We start from the raw sequence: 20,782 nt of genomic DNA on the forward strand, positions 1-20,782 counted from the left end.
TTTTTGAACAGGTAATATGTAGGTAGTATAGGCCTCTGATACCAAATTCACAAAGCATAAAGGGCTTACGGTGACTAGTTAGTCTCCCTCCCACCTCTGTTCCCTAACCACCCACAGGTAATCTTATTACCACATTCTGTTGCTCCCTTACATGGATAATGTATGCATACGGCAAGCATATATTGTTTTAGCACAAATGGTAGCATTATTACTCATATTTTATTCCTAATGCCTAGCAGTGTGCAAACCAAGTGTGCCTTCAAAAGAGTTTGTTGGTTAAATGTGCCTTGCTCTGAGTTTTCTGCCCTCATCCCAGCCATGGGTGCCTGAACTTTCTTTCTTTTTTTTTTTTTTATTGCGGCATATGATGGGGGTACAGATTTTAAGGTTTCAATAAATGCCCTTTCCCCCCTCCTCTGGGGTGCCTGAACTTTCTAGTTGAAATTTCCACAAGCTTATCAAAATGTTACCTCTTTGGGCTTGCAGCTCTGGCTGTATTTTCTCAGGACTGAGATTTACAGAGGCCACCGGGGCCTTGCTTAATATAAACAAGTCATTATCTTTCACAATAGAACTCTAAGAGCACTCTGATGCACACGTTTTCCTGCCTGCAGTGTGCAGTGTAAGGCCAAGTGTAGCTCTAGCTCCTGTCTCTTAGGTGATTGTTCCCTGAGGTTAAGGTTAAATGGATTTTGATGCCTGCTCTTGCCTTTGCAGAGTCTCTAAGCACACTCATCTCAGAAATCTGGCTCAGAAAATCAAATGCAGGAGTTTCCCCTCAAATATTTCTCAGTCCTTGCCAGAGCTCGCCTTTCTGGAAGCATCTAGACAGAGCCACCCTCATATATTCTCTCTCTCTCTCCCTCTCCTTCCCTCCCTGATCAGACTAGGGGACAGGCTGGACTCCTCCACTTGATCTATACAAAAGGGCCCAAGGAAGAAAGGAAAAAGGAGGAGTAAGAGGGCTGCTCTCCGTGCTGTTCTATCATCAGAAGCCTTGCAAACTCAGGGTGGTGGCAGCGCAGAGTGGTAAATAGAATGGAGTCTGCCTGGGCTGGAATCCTGATTCTGCCCTTTATTGGCTGTGCGACCTTAGGCAAGTTATTCTGTGCTTCCATTGATTCCACTGTAAAATGGAGATGATAACTGTACCTACTGTAAAGGGTTGTTATGAAAATTTAATGAGTTAACAGATCATAAGACACTTAGAATAGTGCCTGGCACAGGGTAAGTGCCATATAAGTGCTTTTTAAATAAAAACAAAAATTTTCATGTTAGTGGTTCCTGAGTTAGATCCATTTCCCCCTATTCACTGGTTGTAGGTTTCAAGGCTTTCACTTACTGATCTTGGGCTCCTTGGTGCATTCTTTTCCTATTGGGAAAAAGCTGAATGTGGGTGTTTTATTGTGCATTTCTTACACAGAGAGGAAAAACTAAAGAATAGCCTTCAGGCTGTTCTAGGCTAAAATTCCTGTATAAAGGCAGGATTGTGTCAATTAAAGGTCTTACTCTATTGACTTTTTCTTGTGGCTGCTCTTGGGGCTCTACTTTGCCTCTCAAGGGCTGAGAAGAGTCCTAGGAGAGGGTCCCCAGCCAATGCCTTCTGGGAAGAGTTGCTCTGGCTACTGAGCTAGTCAAAGGTCTCAGCCTCCCCAAAGGTGCGTGTGCTGCTATGGCCCTGTGGGGTTGCAGAGCTAAGACAACAACCTGGAATCCAGCTGTTTGTCTCAGCCGTCATCAGAGGTCATTCAGCAAGATGGCAGGCTGTGCTCCAGGCCACAGAGGTGCCCTGTGCCCTTCAAAGAACTGGATTGTCAGCCTAGCCCCTCCTAGGCCTTCTTTCCAGGCCTCTCCTTTCCACATTATCCCAACACAAACAGGTTGCCTTCCAAATGACATAGTACCAGAAAGACTTCTACTGTCAGCTCGCCTAGTCTAGGTATCTAGTCCTGCTAGGGGCTCCTGTGAGAGGTTCCATGGGAGGAGCCAGAGACTGTCATCTAGGAAGGTGGCAGAGTTTCAGGATGGGTCTTAGATAGGTCTTGAATGCCCTCAGAGACTCACTCAGGGTTTGGCATCCCTTAATTATGGGAATCCTAATGACTCTGATCATATTCTTTTTTTTTTTTTTTTTTTTTGAGACAGAGTCTCACTTTGTTGCCCAGGCTAAAGTAAGTGCTGTGGCGTCAGCCTAGCTCACAGCAACCTCAAACTCCTAGGCTCAAGTGATCCTCCTGCCTCAGCATCCCAAGTAGCTGGGACTACAGGTATGCACCACCATGCCTGGCTAATTTTTTCTATATATATTAGTTGGCCAATTAATTTATTTCTATTTGTAGTAGAGACGAGGTCTTGCTCTTGCTCAGGCTGGTTTCGAACTCCTGACCTTGAGCAATCTGCCCTCCTTGGCCTACTAGGGTGCTAGGATTACAGGCGTGAGCCACCGCGCCTGGCCAGACTCTGATCATATTCAACTGCATTCCCCATGCCTCCAGCTCAGTCATGGCTGGGCCCATGTGTGCCAGGACAGCAAGGGTTCAAAGAGCACATCACCTGGGTTCTTAGATCTTGCCACACACAGTTTAGTGCAGTTCTGTAGAAAGGGAAAAATAGTGTGTCCTTAACAACCAATATACACATATAGACTCCTTCAGCAAACATTTGTTGAGTGCCTATTATGAACAAGGTCCTGTGCCAAGTACTGAGGGGAGGGGAAGAGGATACAAAGATAAACTAAGTGTAGTCCTTGCCCTTATGGACTTTGTCCCCTACCAGAGAAGTTACATATATAACTAGCTAGAATATGAGACCCAACTCATTCATTGATTTGACATTTGCTGAGCACATACTGTGGGCCAGGCACTGTGCTAGGTGCTGGGGTTACACAGTAGAGAAGAGAGCAAAAGTCCTACCCTTATGAAGTTTATATCCCAATGCGGGAGGCAGAGAAGTAATAATTACAATATAGTGTGATAAGGTGACGATAGAGGTTAACAGACCAAGTTTGTGGAGCAAAGAGGGAGGAATGCCTAACTGTCATTCGAGGATTCTGGGAAAGCTTCCAAGTGGAAGTTCCATCTAAATCAAGACCCATGGCCACTATGTGGCATGGTTATAATGGGAATGGCACCCCCTGGAGTCGTGTAGTGCCATTTCTGGCAGCCTAGGCTGAAGGATGAATAGGAGATAACCAAGAGTACTTAGCAGGTGTGGAGAACAAAAAGTGGTTCAAAACGACTAGAGTGCAAGGTCCAACTGGCAAATGTGGATGGAGGGAGCATGGGGGTTGGAAACGCATCATTTTGCAAATAACATTGTAAAGATCAGATCAAACACAACATATCAAGACCTATGGGATATAGCAAGAGCAGTACTAAAAGTGACATTTACAGTAATAAACACCTACATCAAAAAAAGTAGAAAGATTTCAAATAAACAACCTAATGATTCACATCAGAAAACTAGAAAAGCAAGAATAAACCAAATCCAAAATTAGTAGAAGGAAATAAATAATAAAGATCAGAGTAGAAATAAATGAAATAGAGACTAAAACAACAATACAAACAAAATGAAAAGTTGTTTTGTAAAAAAGATAACAAAATTGATAAACCATTAGTTAAGCTAAGAAAACAGTGAGAAATAAATAAAATGAAAAATGACAAAGGAGACATTACAAATAATACTACAGAAATACAAAGGATCATTAGAGACTATTATGAATATTATATGCTAACAAATTAGAAAACCTAGAGGAAATGGATAAATTCCTGGACACATATCATCTACCAAGACTGAACCAGGAAGAAATAGGAAACTTGAGCAAACCAATAATAAGTAATGAAATTGAATCAATAATATTATAAAAAGTCTCTCAACAAAGAAAAGCACAAGACAGGATGGCTTCACTGTTGAATTCTACCAAACTTATGAAGAAGAACTAACACCAATTATTTTCAAAAAAATTGAAGGAAGGGAATGTTTCCTAACTCATTCTACAAAGCCAACATTACCCTGATTCCAAAACTAAGCAAGGACACAACAAAAAAAGAAAACTATAGGCCAATAAACTCTCAACAAATTTGGTAGAGAAGCAATGTACTTCAACACAATAAAGGCCATATATGACAAACCCACAGCAAACATCATGCTCAATGGTGAATAGCTGAAATCTTTTCCTCTAAGATCAGGAATAAGACAAGCATGCCCATTTTTGCCACTTCTATTCAATATACTGCTGGAAATCCTAGCCAGGGCAAATAAGCAAGAGAAAAAAAAAAGAAAGAAAGAAAGAAAGTCATCCAAATTGGAAAAGAAGAAGTCAAATTGTCCCTGGTTGCAGACAACATGATCTTATATATCAAAAAATCTAAAGACACCAGCAAAAAACTCTTAGAATTGAAAAACAAATTTAGCGAAACTGCAGTATACAAAATCAATATACAAAAATCGGTAGCATTTCTATACACCAATAATGAGCTAGCTGAAAAAGAAATCAAGAAAGCAATTCCATTTATAATAGCTACAAAAAATAACCTAGAAATAAATTTAACCAAAGAGGTGAAAGATGAAAACTATAAAACTACAATGAAAACTATAAAACACTGATGAAAGAAATTGAAGAAGACAAAAACAAATCGAAAGACATTCCACGCTCATGGATTGGAAGAATTAATATTGTTAAAATGACCATACTATACAATTCAGATTCAATGCAAACCTTATCAAGATAGGCATTTTAGGCCGGTGAGGTGGCTCACACCTGTAATCCTAGCACTCTGGGAGGCTTGAGGCGGGAGGATCACTCAAGGTCAGGAGTTCAAAACCAGCCTGAGCAAGAGTGAGACCCTGTCTCTACTAAAAATAGAAAGAAATTAATTGGCCAACTAAACACATATAGAAAAAATTAGCCAGGCATGGTGGTGTGTGCCTCCAGTCCCAGCTACTCGGGAGGCTGAGGCAGTAGGATTGCTTGAGCCTAGGAGTTTGAGGTTGCTGTGAGCTAAGCTGATGCCATAGCTCTAGCCTGGGCAACAAAATGAGCCTTTGTCTCAAAAAAAAAAAAAAAAGAAAAGAAAAGAAAGAAAGAAAAAAAATTAGCCAAATAACTAAAATAGAAAAAATTAGCTGGGCACCGTGGTTCGTGCCTGTAGTCCCAGCTACCTAGGAGGCTGAGGCAGGAGAATCGCCTCAGCCCAGGACTTTGAGGTTGCCTGGGCAACAGAGTGAGATTCTGTCTCAAAAAAAAAAAAAAAGACCCAACAATGTGCAAAAAGCTATGTAGGTAGGATAGTGCATGAAGTATTGGGTGGTTGCTTCCGTGAGTAGAGATTGATTAGGGAAATGAGAGGTAAAGTTTTTATAAAATCATAGAGGAAGTGACCAAAACAAGATTTTTTTTTCTGTATTCCATTAACCCTGGGCCTGGCTCCCTCACTCACGTTATTTATTATTCAATTTTACTCCTTTTTTTTCACTTGATTAAAATGGCTTTTAAGTGCACTAATCATTGCTATATTCTAATGAGCAACATCATTCCTGTTTTAAAAAATTCTAGAGAAAAAAAGAAAACAAACAATTTGTAGCTATTTTCACTACTTCACTTTAATAAAAATAATTACTTTGGCCTTTGAAAATAACAAGATCTCCATGGAGTTTTCATCACCGAGATTTCTTATTCCTATATCATTAACTCCCCCAATAAAAGTCTTCTCCAGCCCTGTAACTTATTTTGTTTCAGCATCTACTGCAATAGCACTCAAGACATGAGGCAGTTGTAGCTGGACCCAGAGGGGCTTTTTATATTTTCTTTTTTTTAGTTCTAAATGTATTTTAATGTGCATCAGAAAAAAATATATAAGTTGCAATTCAAACATGCAATTTTATGAATAGAATTGTGGTAAGCCAGATTAAAGTACTTTCACTTTTTCAACAGAGTAAACAATCAGATAATAAATGGTAAGGGAATAACAGCAAAAGTGGTATATGGGGCCGGGCGCGGTGGCTCACGCCTGTAATCCTAGCTCTCTGGGAGGCCGAGGTGGGCAGATTGCTCGAGGTCTGGAGTTTGAAACCAGCCTGAGCAAGAGCAAGACCCCCGTCTCTACTATAAATAGAAAGAAATTAATTGGCCAACTAATATATATAGAAAAAATTAGCCGGGCATGGTGGCACATGCCTGTAGTCCCAGCTACTCCGGAGGCTGAGGCAGCAGGATTGCTTGAGCCCAGGAGTTTGAGGTTGCTGTGAGCTAGGCTGACACCACGGCACTCACTCTAGCCTGGGCAACAAAGTGAGACTCTGTCTCAAAAAAAAAAAAAAAGTGGTATATGGAAATGGCAAAATTGGGAGGGTGGATCTTAGATGACTGAAATTTAAAATATCCTGGACTGAATGATTTTTATGGTAACTTTGAACTTAACATGAAAGGCTTTTATGAAATCTCTTTCCTTCTGGGAGACCCTAAAACCTCTGAGAGACTGAAGTACACATGGAGGACATGGCAAAGAAACACATATAGACATCTACTAAGGAAGCTCAGAACTTTACCTGGGATACACATATTAAATCCCTAGGAATAATGAATGAGTCCCTTATGACATGCATTTACTCCTGCCGGACAGGTGGGCTCAGTAGGGCTAATATAAGTAAACTACAATGGCTGCAGATAAAGAAAGATTCCCAGAAGTGAATGAAACTAACTTACCTCCTAAGAATGAAACTAACTTACCACACAACTAACCTTTCCAATACAGATTATGCTAAAGGAAATACTTACTAAACCATCTTGCTATTCTTTCTGTAGAAAATGGTTAACAAATCATTATCACATGAAGAGGCTTCAAAAGAATAAAGGACAGCAAGAAATTGGAAAAACATAGAGGTGTATCAGGCAGTCAATTGATAAAAATCTTACATGTGTAGATTTTTGAGATGTTTGTGATCTACGTCAGTTTTTTCATGTTGCGATTTGTTTTGATGTATTTCCTTGTTCTAAATAAATAGCCATTCTTGTTTTATTTATTTATTTACTTTTATTTTTTTTGAGACAGAGTCTCACTTTGTTGCCCAGGCTAGAGTGAGTGCTGTGGCGTCAGCCTAGCTCACAGCAACCTCAATCTCCTGGGCTCAAGCAATCCTCCTGCCTCAGCCTCCCAAGCAGCTGGGACTACAGGCATGTGCCACCATGCCCAGCTAATTTTTTCTATATATATTAGTTGGCCAATTAATGTCTTTCTATTTATAGTAGATATGGGGTCTTGCTCTTGCTCAGGCTGGTTTTGAACTCCGGAGCGCAAACGATCCGCCCGCCTCGGCCTCCCAGAGAGCTAGGATTACAGGCCTGAGCCACCGCGCCCGGCCCTGCCATTGTTGTTTCAGAAAAAGATTATATGAGACAAGAATTTTCAATGGATGCGAGATCTAGGAGGGATTTTAATGAGAAGCAGGATATTTGCATGGCTTTAAAGTGTCTCCCACGGACTGCCTATTATGTGCAAGGGAGGGAAAGAAGAAAAGTAGAAAAATTTGATCACCACTTTTAATTGGTGATCGAAATTAACATCACTGATGAAACACAGCTGCATATCAAGTGCCTACAGAGAAGACACCATATTATCTACGCAGTGTGCCACCGGAGACACGTGCCACCGGAGATGCATATCCCCAATCTAATCGTAAGGAAACATCAGGCAAACACAGCATGAAGAACATTCTGTTCAAAAATGCTAGCAGGAGGGGGAACTATATTCTTCAAAAATATTGAAATCATAAAAGACAAAAAGAAAATGCTGTGGGAATGCTCCAGATTAAAGAAAGCTAAATAGTAAAAACAACTAAATGCAATATCTGACCCTAGACTAGCTCCTGTACTGAAGGGAAGAAAATGTTCTTAAAGGACATGATTGCTGCTTGAGCCCAGGAGTTTGAGGCTGCAGTGAGCTAAGATGGCACCACTGCACTCCAGCCTGGGCAACAGAGCAAGACTCTGTCTCTAAAATAAATAAATGGACATGATTGTGTCAACTGACAAAATTACAATAGGGACAGTAAAGTAGTGTAATGGTGTTAGATTTATGTATTTGGGGGCTGTATTATGGCTAGGTAAGAGGATATCTTTATTCTTAGGGAATACACACTGAACTGTAGAGGTAAAGGACCATGATGCATACAACTTACTCTCAAATGGTTCAGAAAAAAAAATGCGTGTGTAGTATACATATAAAAAGTATACACATAATATGTGTATGTGTGTATGTATGTGTACCTGTGTATGTATATAGTGTGTGTATATAAAATGCATATACATAATGTGTATATATTATGTGTGTATATCTATATTATCTCTAAAATGTATATGCAGAGAGTGAGAGAGAGATCTCAAATGATAAAGGAAATGGGATAAAATGTTAATACTAGGTGAATCTGGGTAAAGAGTACACAAGTGTTGCTTATACTATTTTTTTTTTTTTTTGAGACAGAGTCTCACTCTGTTGCTTAGGCTAGAGTGCCATGGCATCAGCCTAGCTCACAGCAACGTCAAACTCCTGGTCTCAAGCGATCCTTCTGCCTCAGCCTCCCGAGTAGCTGGGACTATGGGCATGCGCCACCATGACTGGCTATTTTTTTCTTTTTTCATTTTTTTTTGAGACTGAGTCTCACTTTGTTGCCCAGGCTAGAGTGAGTGCCATGGTGTTAGCCTAGCTCACAGCAACCTCAATCTCCTGGGTTCAAGAGATACTACTGCCCCAGCCTCCCGAGTAGCTGGGACTATGGGCATGTGCCAATATGCCCAGCTAATTTTTTCTCTATATATTAGTTGGCCAATTAATTTCTTTCTATTTATAGTAGAGACGGGGTCTCGCTCTTGTTCAGGCTGGTTTGGAACTCCTGACCTCGAGCAATCCTTCCGCTTCGGCCTCACAGAGTGCTAGGATTACAGGCGTGAGCCACTGCGCCTGGCCCCAGCTAATTTTTTCTATATATTTTTAGTTGGCCAATTAATTTCTTTCTATTTTTAGTAGAGACTGGGTCTCACTCTTGCTCAGGCTGGTTTGGAACTCCTGACCTCGAGCAATCCGCCCCCCTCAGCCTCCCAGAGTGCTAGGATTACAGGCGTGAGCCACCACACCTGGCCTTTATACTATTTTTATTTTTGCACATTTTGTAAATTTGAAATTATTTCTAAATAAAAAGTTGTCAAAATAAGGCCAGACATAGGGCCATACAAAAGATTGAGGGGCTGGAGGGGAGTGGTGAGAAATGAAGCCAGCAGCCAGGTCTTGAAGAAATCTATGCAGCATGGGCAGAATGTGGACTTTAGGGCGGTGAAAGGTGTATTCTCAAAAGGGTGCAGGGAAAGGGGATGGCCTTGGAGGAAGCACAAGGATGGAGGAAAGATGAGCATGTTGCAGGCTGAGCGGAGTGATGCAAAGTGGTCATTTTCTGAGCACTGGGGGACAATTTACACTACAGATACAAAGATGAATGAGGCACGGTGGGCTCTGCCCAAGAAGTCCAGTGGTGTCAGCATCCTGAAGGACTGATTGGGGTAGTGTTCCAGAGATGACAGAGGCAGCCACAAGAAGGCTCGACCTTCAACCTCGCTTCACCTTGCAGGATTGTGGCGGGGCTGGGGGACTGTAGCTATAGAGGCTGTCTCTCCAGCTGGCCTAGAGGATGTGGGTTGGGAAGAAAGAGCTGAGTTTTGCAAAGCCTTACCAAATGAGGGGGAAAGCCTCCTTCAGGCTCTGAGGGGGCTCAGGACCCATCCAGCCAGAGAAGAAATGTGTGGCCCTGTCACCTTTTCAGGTCAGAGGTCTTGGGTGGGAGAATGCAAGCCACTTCTCCAGCCATATCCCCAGATTTCCTCTCCCCAGTTTCTCCTTCTATCCTGGAAGGAAGCCCCAAGCACATTCTGGGAGATCTTATTAATAACACTGCCCTGTAAAACGGGCTCCACCGCAGAGACTCCAGGAGGAGGTGCAGTTGCAGTCAGGCAGGAGCCGACAGGCTGAGACCTCTTCCTCCCTCAGGGTGCTGCCTTCCACAGGCAGTGTTTCCTCCTGGGTGGCCCATTCAGGACCCAGCCCATCCCTTTTCTGAAAACCACTTCCCCAAATCCCCTCTGGCCCTGTGGACATGCACATTACCCTGCTCTGGGCCTTCCCTGCCTTCCTCATTGGTGTCAAAACTTGTTTCTCACTCCATATTCCTTCCTTTCTGCCAAGGAAAATTCAATCCCAGTAGGGTAAATCAGATAAGCTGGGGTTGTGAGCTAGCTAATATGGCAGAACATGTCCCCAGAATTCGCCAAAATAAGGGGGAACTTCAGGCACCTACAACATGGGGAGAAAGACATACTTGTCAGGCAGGCCTTCTTCCTATTTCCCTGGGCACATCATTTGGGGCTGGTTTGTCAACAGGGTTGAAAATGGATTGGGGGTGGAGTAGGGATGATGGGGGCACTAGAGGCAAGGAAGCTCATCAAGAGGCTGCTGTTGCTGCACTTGAAGAAGATGGCGGCCTGACCTAACATAGTGACCACGCATGCAGAACTAGGTCGATGAAGCAAAAATGTGAGGGACAGAACAGGCCTGACTTGGTGTCTGGACCTATGGAGGTGTGAGACGAGGGCATGCCCAGATTTCCCGCTTGGCCAGGTAGGTGAGTGGCAGTGCCATTTGTTGAGAAAGGGATCATCAAGCAGGACAAACCATGGGTTTGAGGGGGAAGGAATGGATACGTTTTGTTGGGGATAATAAGTTTCAGTTGCCTGTGGGACATCCCAGTGGGGCTGTCCAGGACGCCCTTGGATTGGGGGAGAGGTGTCTGCAGCACAGGAGCAAAGTCTGGCCTGGAAATAGAGAGTATCAATATTTGTGCACACACACACATACACACACACACACACATGCACACACACACACACGAACACCAGCTGGGTGCACTCACAGGGTCATTCAGCCCAGGACATGTTGACAAAGGAAGGTGTGGTGGATGTCATCCTTGGAGATATGCATGGAGAGTTCCTGTACAGTGGCTTTACGATGCCTCCTTAATAATCATTATCCATGACCATAGGGACAATAGTAATTGTGGTCCCAGAGACGTTTTACTACTGAAACTTCAGAGTCATGCCTTTCCTCGAACTTCATAGCAGGCCTCCCCTGTTTTCCAACCCCCTGTGAATGCTGTTGGCAGAAGGGATGTGCCGGAGGATGTGTGAGAATGCTGGTGCGTGTGCCGTGCGGGGGCGGGGGACTTGGCAGGGAGCAGAGCATTTGTAATTCTGTTGAGGTTTGGACCCTCCCCTTCCCGAGTGCATTGAGCCCTTAGTGTCTGTGTCCTCACCTCGGTCAATTCCCATCCCCCGTATTAGCGGGAGGGCAGCACCGCCCTCTCAGCCGCACAGGATGTTCTCAGGTTGATGCCAAGAGCAAACCACTCCCAGTGAGCACTTCTGCCAGCCTCAGCAGGCATGGGGTGTTGCGGTGTGCGTGGGGGGTGGGGGACAGAGATGACTTTTCTCATAGGTTGGGAGAAATACAACTGGCATCTGAACTTCCTGGTTACAGAGCATCTGGCCAGTAAAAGCGTGTGTGCGCGTGTGTGCATGTGCGTGGGGGTGGTGAGTAAACCTCCCCTCCCCTTCAGTGTTAGCAATAATAAAGGACACTCTTTGTACAAGATGTCAAGATGAGAGCTCCCACATAGGACTCCACACTGCGCTTCTGTTTCACCAGGAAGAAATCTTGAATGTCAGCCAGGCTTGTACTCATTGATTCATTCAGTCAGTCACTGAGGGCTGGTCTTTGTGCTGAGTGCTGGGTGGGGTGAGGCTGGGGACTGTGCCCTTGGAGAGCTGCCAGCCTGGGTGCAAACGCAGAACACTCATTCATGCCATGACATCAGGGCAGTGCATTGCAACACGGTCCCAACTACATCAGAACAGTTGGGCCTGATAAGTAAGTGCTCAGGGGTTACCTGAGGGAAAGACACAAGTGCATGTGGCCTGGAAGGGGACAGAGTTCATACACAGCCTGCATGCCGAGGATGGCTCAAAATGCTGGGCCAGCTTTCTACCAGGGAGAGTCAGATTCCAAAGGAGACTGAGCCAGTCAGCAAGCCCAGCCACAGACCAAAAGTCCCACCACCACCCACTTCTGCCGAAAAGGAAATGGGGCCCAAAGTGTAGACTCCAAGGGCAAACATTGGATCACTGTCAGGAGTACCTTCCAGGGCTCTGGGTGACATCCTGGAGCCAGAAGTGAAGAGCTGGCACCCCTCACCACCTAGAATCTACAGTCTCCAGCATCACCAGCCTTTCTGGAAAGCCTTCAACAATCAATTACAGCCCAGCCAGGGGCAGGGCCAAGCAGAGAGAGGGCTGAGCCAGAGCTCCTCTGCACTCACTCCTTCACCTTTTTCTTCCCCTTAGGTTTGCGTGCATGCCAGACATGCCTTCTAGAATCATTGCAAGTGTTCCTGGCTCTTTTTCACCCCTTCCTGGGAAGAAAGAGGCCACCCACCTGTGGAAAAGCCATTGTTGTCAATCTGTCCTCATAGCCCTTGTTCAAGGTGGCAGTGAGGCTTTGGTGCCAGCTGGGGTTTGCTTTAGAATCCAGGAGTTCCCATCCAAGTGGCGGGCTGAGGAGTCATGGATGAATGGCAAAGTGGAGCAGGAGTAGGGCTGGGTGTCATTCAGAGCCTGGAAATCTAGCTGGGCCCCGGGGTGTGCTAGAGCTGGCTCCTTCTGGCCCATTAGAACCAGAAGCAGCTACATGTTCAGAAATTATGTGAGCCAGTTGTTAAACACAACTATCATTTAAAAATACATAAAATTACAACTAAATAAATTCTATGAAAAACTGAGGTAATAAATGCCCCAAAACTCTACTTCCTAATCATTTTACTATATTTTACTATTACATGTGCTCTTGGGGTTATTTACATCTATGGCATCTGAATAGTTGAAACAGTGTATAATGGTGTGCAATCGCATCTCTTCCCAACATCACATTGAAGTTGGCAGCTTGAAATCAGCCATCGTGGGAGTATTCACAGCTCAGAAATCAGCAAATGCTTATAAATCAGGGCTTGATTTATTTGACTATCTAGATCTAAGAAAGTGATAGAAAAAATGTTAATAATGCAGATTAAGCTCAAAGGTGTGTCGTAACTATGGCTGTTACATTGTGAATAATACCAAAAAATGAGGAAATCGTCTTCCAGTGTTTGAAAATCATTAACCTAACCCATTTAGCAAAGAAATCACTCACATTGTTGGCAAATGAAGTTCTGACATCTTCATTGTTTCACATAAATGAAAATATCAGCCAACATTTATGTCAGAACTACACTTGTTCATTCAGTTGCAACCATAGATACGAGAGTTGGGCAAAAATCAATGAAAGCATTCTGTGAGAATCAGATGGCTGTATGGAATTTACAATAAATAATACTATATATTTTATTATTGTGGATAATTTGTGTACTACACAGATCAGTAGAACTTATAATTAACTTATGTACACACACACACACACACACATACACACACACAGAGCTTTCCCCCAGAGAGCCGGTTGTTAAACATTTACCAACACACCACTGGTAAAACCCAAGGTTCACAATGACTTTGGTACCAGAAGCATGAAGTTCAAAGGTCCCAGAGGTACTCTCCCACTGACCAAAACCTGATAGAGGACATGCATGTGACTAGAAAACATCCATGTGTTTTTTTTTAAAAAAGCAAATAAATAAAAATATTTTTTTGATCTCACTAGGCCATAAACTCCATGAAAGTAGGGACTTTGCCTCTCTGATTCATAGTGGCATCCTTGGTGCCTAGTCAGCACTTGGAATAGAGGAGGAGCTCAATCGCTTTTTCTAAAAAAAAAAAAAAAAAAAAATGAATGGCTCTTCTATGTCAACTGACTTTGGTCTAATTTCCTCTAATGCCACCAGGAGCTGATCCTGACTGGACAGCCAGGCCTGAACTCCTTAGCCTAGAAATTGCCTTTCACAGGTTCCTTGCCTCCCTCTTACTCCAGCTCTGAAAGGACCCCAGCTCCAGCACATCTCGTTGGTGCCTGACAGGAAGGTCTACTTTGTCTAACTGAAACCTGGCTGGTTCTCTAGAAGGAGGCCTAGGCTAGCTTGGTGCCTCCACCTCCTATCCCTGGGTCTGACAAAGCACTTTGTTCTAGCTGCCAACTCTACCTGTATGTACCTGTATGGACAGAGTTAAAAGAAATCGAGGGAGGGTATAGGGAGAGTAAAGGCAATGAGGGAAGTCCAAAAAAATACAACCAAAATGGGAAGCCATTGGCTTGGGGGAAAAGCATAGACTGGTCTCCCTGACTAGAAACCTGTGAGAATTTCCAGTTCTATCTACCTTAGTAGCTGTGAGACCTTGGAAAAGTCACTTTGCCTCTCATCCTGAGTTTGCTTATGTAGAAAATTACAAAAAGAGGGCTACTCTAGAAGATGTCCTCGGGTCCCTCCAGCTTTGCTGGTGTTGGGTGGTGTACTGCTAACACTGACACCTGTCATCTGAGAGGAGGGGGGAGGGAATTCTGATACATCAGAAGGGCATCCCTTGATGTTTGGGAGAAGTGTGTGTGTGTGTGTGTGTGGTGTTTTTGTTTTTGTTATTGTTTTTGAGACAGAGCCTCACTGTGTTGTCCTGGCTAGGGTGCCGTGGATCAGTCTGGCTCACAGCAACCTCAACTCCTGGGCTCAAGCAATCCTCCTGCCTCAGCCTCCCGAGTACCTGGTTCTACAAGCATGCACCACCATGCCCAGTTAATTTTTTTCTATATATTTTTAGTTGGCCAATTAATTTCTTTCTATTTTTAGTAGAGACAGGGTCTTGCTCTTGCTCAGGCTGGTTTCAACTCCCGGCCTCGAGCAATCCTCCCACCTTGGCCTCCCAGAGTGCTAGGATTACAGGCGTGAGCCACCATGCCTGGCTAAGAAGTGTGTTTTTATTTTATTTTTTTTTTATTTTATTTTATTTTTTTTTAAAGCCAGTCAAATTTAGCAGTGGGGGGTTGAATACCAACTTTAGTGACACTAATGTAAATAAGTTCTGATAACCCACTACCATCGGACCAGCCTGAAGTGTGTTTTTAGTATGAAAGAATTTCTCTTTCAGAGGAAGCAAAAATGTGTGGAAAACATCCTAATTGGTTAGGCAGGCTGAAAAGAAATACTGTAGCTTCCGAAAGCTTTGGATAAATTCATGGCTGATAGTTTACTAAAGGACTCAAGGATGATGTTGAGGTCTTTGCATCCCATGATGCCGTTGTCTGAGTCAGAAGAATCAGGGGCTCGGGTACAGGGTGCCATTTTTATGCTCTTGTGTCCTCAAGTTCTTCCAGTGTCCTGGCTTGAGTTCTCACTGCTGCATATGCACACCCACACCCGCCTTCTTACCACATCCTAAAGTCACTGCCCAAAGACAGGCAATGCGATCAGCAAAATGAAGGGCCCTCAGCTTCCAGAAAGCAGACAGAAGGCTTCTTCTCAGCCCCTCCATACATTTGCATCTTCACAGGAGAGAGGCAGACTACAGAGCCTAGGATTTTAGGAGCAGTCCTGTCCCCAACTGCAATGTGGGCTCAACTCCTGATGAGTTGTTAGCACTAGGCCTCTTGCCCTTCCTGGATTCTATGATGTTCAGAACAACCCTATAACAAGGATAGGATGGCATTTTTCAATCCCGCCTCCACGCTGCAGGTAAGGATGGAGCCTCCTCATACTGTTTTCCTCCTCCACCTCCCCTGCTCAGAGGTTTCCAACTGCCTGCTGTGTTGAGTCCAAATTCATGGCCTGACCTCCAAAGAGAAGTTATCATTTACTCAGCACATACTATGTGCCAGGCATTGAATCTACTATATCCCCTGAACCCAGGATCAGGTGTAGGATGGGCACTCCGCTATTTTTCAGATGAATGAGTGAACAAATCTTAGAATAATCTGAAAAGTGAGCATTATTATTCCCCATTCTACGAATTAGGAGACTGAAGCTTAGGGAAGTTAAGTCACTTACTAGAGGTCATAATTAATAAGAGGAAGAGTCAGAATTCAAACTTAGGGCTGTCTGAGTCTTAATCCTGGAGATGCTAGGGCCGGGCGCAGTGGCTCATGCCTGTAATCCTAGCACTCTGGGAAGCCAAGGCGGGAGGATCGCTCAAGGTCAGGAGTTTGAAACCAGCCTGAGCAAGAGCAAGACCCGCCTCTACTAAAAATAGAAAGAAACTAATTTGCCAACTAAAAATATATAGAAAAAAATTAGCCGGGCATGGTGGTGCATGCCTGTAGTCCCAGCTACTCGGGAGGCTGAGGCAGCAGGATCGCTTGAGCCCAGGAGTTTGAGGTTGCTGTGAGCTAGGCTGATGCCACAGCACTCACTCTAGCCCGGGCAACAGAGTGAGACTCTGTCTCAAAAAAACAAAAAATCCTGGAGATGCTATATCTATGGCTCTTCAAATCTCCCCCACCCTCAGACTCCCTCATCCAGGAAGGTTTGGCCTAACAGACGCAGCCCTGTGATATTTTGTGTTTTGGTTATTCACATGGAAATGGCTGCAGCTTTGCAGACAGAGGGCAAGCATGCCAGCCACCCGTCTACAGGCACTGCCTTCACATGTGGTTCTTCATACCTGAGGATTGCAGTGTGATAAGGTGGCTGCCCCTGGGAACTTTCACAGCCTTTCTGGGATAAGCACTCCCCTGGCCAACCACAGGGCTGGTAAGCCACTGGAGGAGGCGTTTCCCAGAAGTCCTGGCGGTAGAGGGATTTCCTTCTCTGGAACTGCTGCGCAGCCAGAAAGTAGGGCTGCCATTACAGACGATGGCTCCACCTTCCATCATGCGGCCTCCCTCTCCCCAGCTTTGCTCCTGTGGAACCTACTGACCTCTTGTGGGCACAGTGCTAATGCACTGCAGCGACAGTCTCAGAGGGCTCGGGCCTCAGCCACTTACTCCCACTAGGTTTCATTTGTCTCTGACAAGGCTTGCAGTGTGTCAGTCTCTTGATCTTGCTGCGCCTTGGTTTTCTCACCTGTAAAACGGTGATAAAAAAAAAAGACTGTGGCCCTACTTCATTTTTTTATTTATTTATTTTTTGAGACAGAGTCTCACTGTGTTGCCCAGGCTAGAGTGCCATGGCGTCAGCCTAGCTCACAGCAACCTCAAACTCCTGGGCTCAAGCGATCCTCCTGTCTCAGCCTCCCAAGTAGCTGGGACTACAGGCATGTGTCATTATGCCCAGCTAATTGTTTTCTATGTATATTTTTAGATTGCAAATTAATTTCTTTCTATTTTTTTTAGTAGACATGGGAGTCTCAAATTTGCTCAGGCTGGTCTGGAACTCCTAACCTTGAGCCATCGGCCCACCTCGGCCTCCCAGAGTGCTAGGATTACAAGTGTGAGCCACCACACCCGGCCTTGGCCCTACTTTAAAACATAAGAGAAGGCTTTAATTCGGGGGGATGTGTGGGTTAATTGAAGATGCCAGGCCCCAGGTGGGTGCTCACAAAATTCTTGGTTCCTAACCAGAATTATTAGATATTCAACTGTGCTAATCAACCTTTTTCAGGTCACAGCACACACAGAGAAAATATTTGTCTAGCACACTGGGATAAAAAGGAAGAGGCTTCTTGTGATGAGAGCTGCCCCAGGCTGGGCCCAGCTACCCCAGAGGCTAAGAGTATAAACACCTCAGGATCCCTGGACTCCTTCTGCAGCACTGAGGGCAGCAGATGCAGCTGCATTATTAATATAAAAGCAGTTGCAGAAGAAGTGGTGACCACTGTCAGGGCTCTCTTTCCCCTCTTTCTATCTAAATCAGCCAACAAAGGGTTCGGGTGGGTGGCCCTGCCTCTTAGAGACTCACAGTGTCCATAGACACAGAATGGTCACTGTGCAGTTGGGCAAGGGTCTCACCTGATGGCCCTGGCCACAAGGCAGAGCACCACAAGCTCTGGTTCATTTGTGCTCCTAATGCAGAGAAGTTAAGAGATCAGAGCAGATTGCATTTGGGGATAATCTGGGTCTGTTAGAGATCAAAGACAGTGTCTAGCAGAGCAAAATTGTGACACAGGGGCATCTGCCTTCTGGCTCCCCTCAAGCTGCTCGTTTCCTTTCATCCTGCTGCTCCTCACTCGTGCCTCACTGACTCATTCTTCCGACAAGCACTCAATGAGCAGCAACCAAGTGCCCAACCCCGTGTCAGGTATGGGATCACAGGGTGGGATTGTTGGCTTGAGAAATCAGTCTGGTAGAAAGAAAGACATAGAAAGAGAGGCACTGGGTAGGGTGCAAGAGGTCCAATAGACGTCTATAAAAAGGAGAGAAAGTGAGGACCTAAGTCAGCCTCAGAGGGTCAGGAAAGTTTGTTGAGACACTTGAAGATTAAGTGAGGGGTGGGGAAGGGAAGAGTAACCAGGGAGTTATTAATACACTGCAGCTCTCCAGAGGGAAGGACATGTACAAAGGAGGCCCTGCGACATGGGAGAATGAAGCATGTTCAAAGCTCTTCAAATAGCCCAACTGTTCTAGAATATGCCAGATGGGGCAAGGGAGACAAAGTCAGGTAGGTCAGAGCCCAATGAGAGAGGTGCTAATTGAAGGAGTTTTTACTTCATTTTAAAGGCAACAGGGGACTACTGAGGCATTTTGAACAGAGCAGTGCCATGAGCCAAATTCCTTTTAAGAAACACTGCTCTGGCAGCAGAGGGAAGGGCATGGTGTCGAGGCAGGGCAACTGCTGAGGAGGCTGTTGCAGTCATTTGAGTTGTATAGGCTCAAAGCCCAAACTAGGGTATTGTCAGGGAGGGTGTAAAGGAGCCATCTGAGAACCCCTAAATAAGTTGAGTCGACAGAATGTTGTGGTTGTTGGGAAGTAGGTGATGAGAGAGAGAGAGGGCGTGTGTTTTCTGGCTTGAGTAAGTGGGTACATGGTGGTGGCATTCCCTAACACTGGGAACAAATGGAAGATCCAGGAGGGGCGGGGCATGAAGATGAGAGCCATTGTTGGCTTCGAGATAGCTGTGGGGTACAGAGGTGGGGATGTCTAGTAGTCGCTCGGATGTAAAAGCACTTCGCTCAGCAGCAGAGGTCTGAGCTGGAGGTATGAATTTGAGCATCTTCGGTGTACAGGGGGTGGTTGAAGCCACGGTCATGAGTGAGATGATGAATAAGAAGAAAAGAGGGCTGAGAATGGAGCCCTGGAGACCACAGGCATTTAAAAATATAATGAAAGTGGGAAAGAACTAAGTGGCCTAGAGCAGAAGGGAGGAAGGGACAGCCACCAGAGCCAGATGCACCAGAGAGGTCAAACAAGACAGGGCTGAGAAAAGAGGTGAGTCACTTCAGCAGTGACAGATACAGAAGCCAGACCAATGGGCTGGTTCCAGAAGCTTACACTGTGAAGGGGAGGAAACAGCATAAGCTAGAAGGGGGCTCTGTGTCAAAAGGGATTTTTGTTGAAGGTATTTATTCAAATTTACATGCTGAGAAGAGACGGAGGGAGAGGGAGAAATTCAAGCTGCAGGAAAGAGAGGAGATAAGTGATAGAGAAAAGCCCAAGGGGAGGTGAGAGAGTCTGGACCTGAGCACAGGGAGGTGGGTGCCAGCTTGGGGCAGGAGGAGGGAGTTGGGGGAAGGGGAGAGGGTGTCATAGGTTGGGTTCTCCGAGAAGCAGACTCTAAGATGGAGATCAGCATGCAGGAGGCTTATTAGGGAGCGCTCTTGGGATCACCCCGTGTGGAAAGGAAGGAATGAAAGCAGGATTGGAGGAAGGAGATGTTGGGCTGCAATGCAGGTTCAACGAAGGCCTCAGCCTGCCCCGTGAGAAGCTCTGAAGGAAGTTAAAAGTTGGAACACGGGGGCCGGGACTTTATATCCCCGCATCAGTCATTCATTGGATGCAGGCTGCCCTGGGAAACAGGCAGGGCAAAGTGGCTCTTTTAGCTGAGAGAGTCCCCAAAGGGGTCTGACAGTCAGACTGTGCTGTAAGCACTGAGCCCTTCAGCTCTGAAGGGATATGGGGGAAGCACATTACAGTGTTCACTACAGAAAGCAAGAGGGCGCTATTGCATTTGAGTTGAACCTGTGGGCCAGTACTTGCGAGGCTAAAGGAGTTCACATTGTTGGCCTGATTTTGCTGTGAAAACGGAAAAAAGTCTTTCTGTTGAAAAGAGGGCTAGGTGGGGTTTGGAGTTGGAGGAGAGTAAAAGGGCTGCGGAATGGCTGCTTCAGGACACTGAAGAGGTGCTGACCAGGGACACACAAAATAGGACTGCCAAGCAGTGTTGAGGTCTTAGTTGAAACTAAAGAGCAAACCATTTTTTTTTTTTGCATTTCATTATTTATTTAGATGTTTAAGCTCTCACTCTAAGTTTTTACAAGCTGGTGAACACTGACAAATTATTTCTCCACAGAACTATAACCACACATTCCCAGACAGTATAAATATATGGTTGAACTAACATTAATACACATCACCATTTTATCAATTACATAATAAAACAAATTATCAAGTATCCAAATATTAAGTTACATAGCTCAAAAGGCATATAAAATATTAGATGTCTGCTCAATTCATTAGCAGAAACCCACTTCTTTTTTTTTTTGCAAGAGAGGTTGGGAACAGAAAAAAAAAATCACACTTCAAACAAAAATAAGTTGATAAACAACTTCTGATAAGTATGGAAAAAAATTACAAGAATTTCAGAAATTTTATGATTAAGAATTGTTTTAGCTACAATTAACAA

This window comes from Microcebus murinus, chromosome X, assembly GCF_040939455.1.
Source record: "Microcebus murinus isolate Inina chromosome X, M.murinus_Inina_mat1.0, whole genome shotgun sequence".
Classification (NCBI taxonomy): domain Eukaryota; kingdom Metazoa; phylum Chordata; class Mammalia; order Primates; family Cheirogaleidae; genus Microcebus; species Microcebus murinus.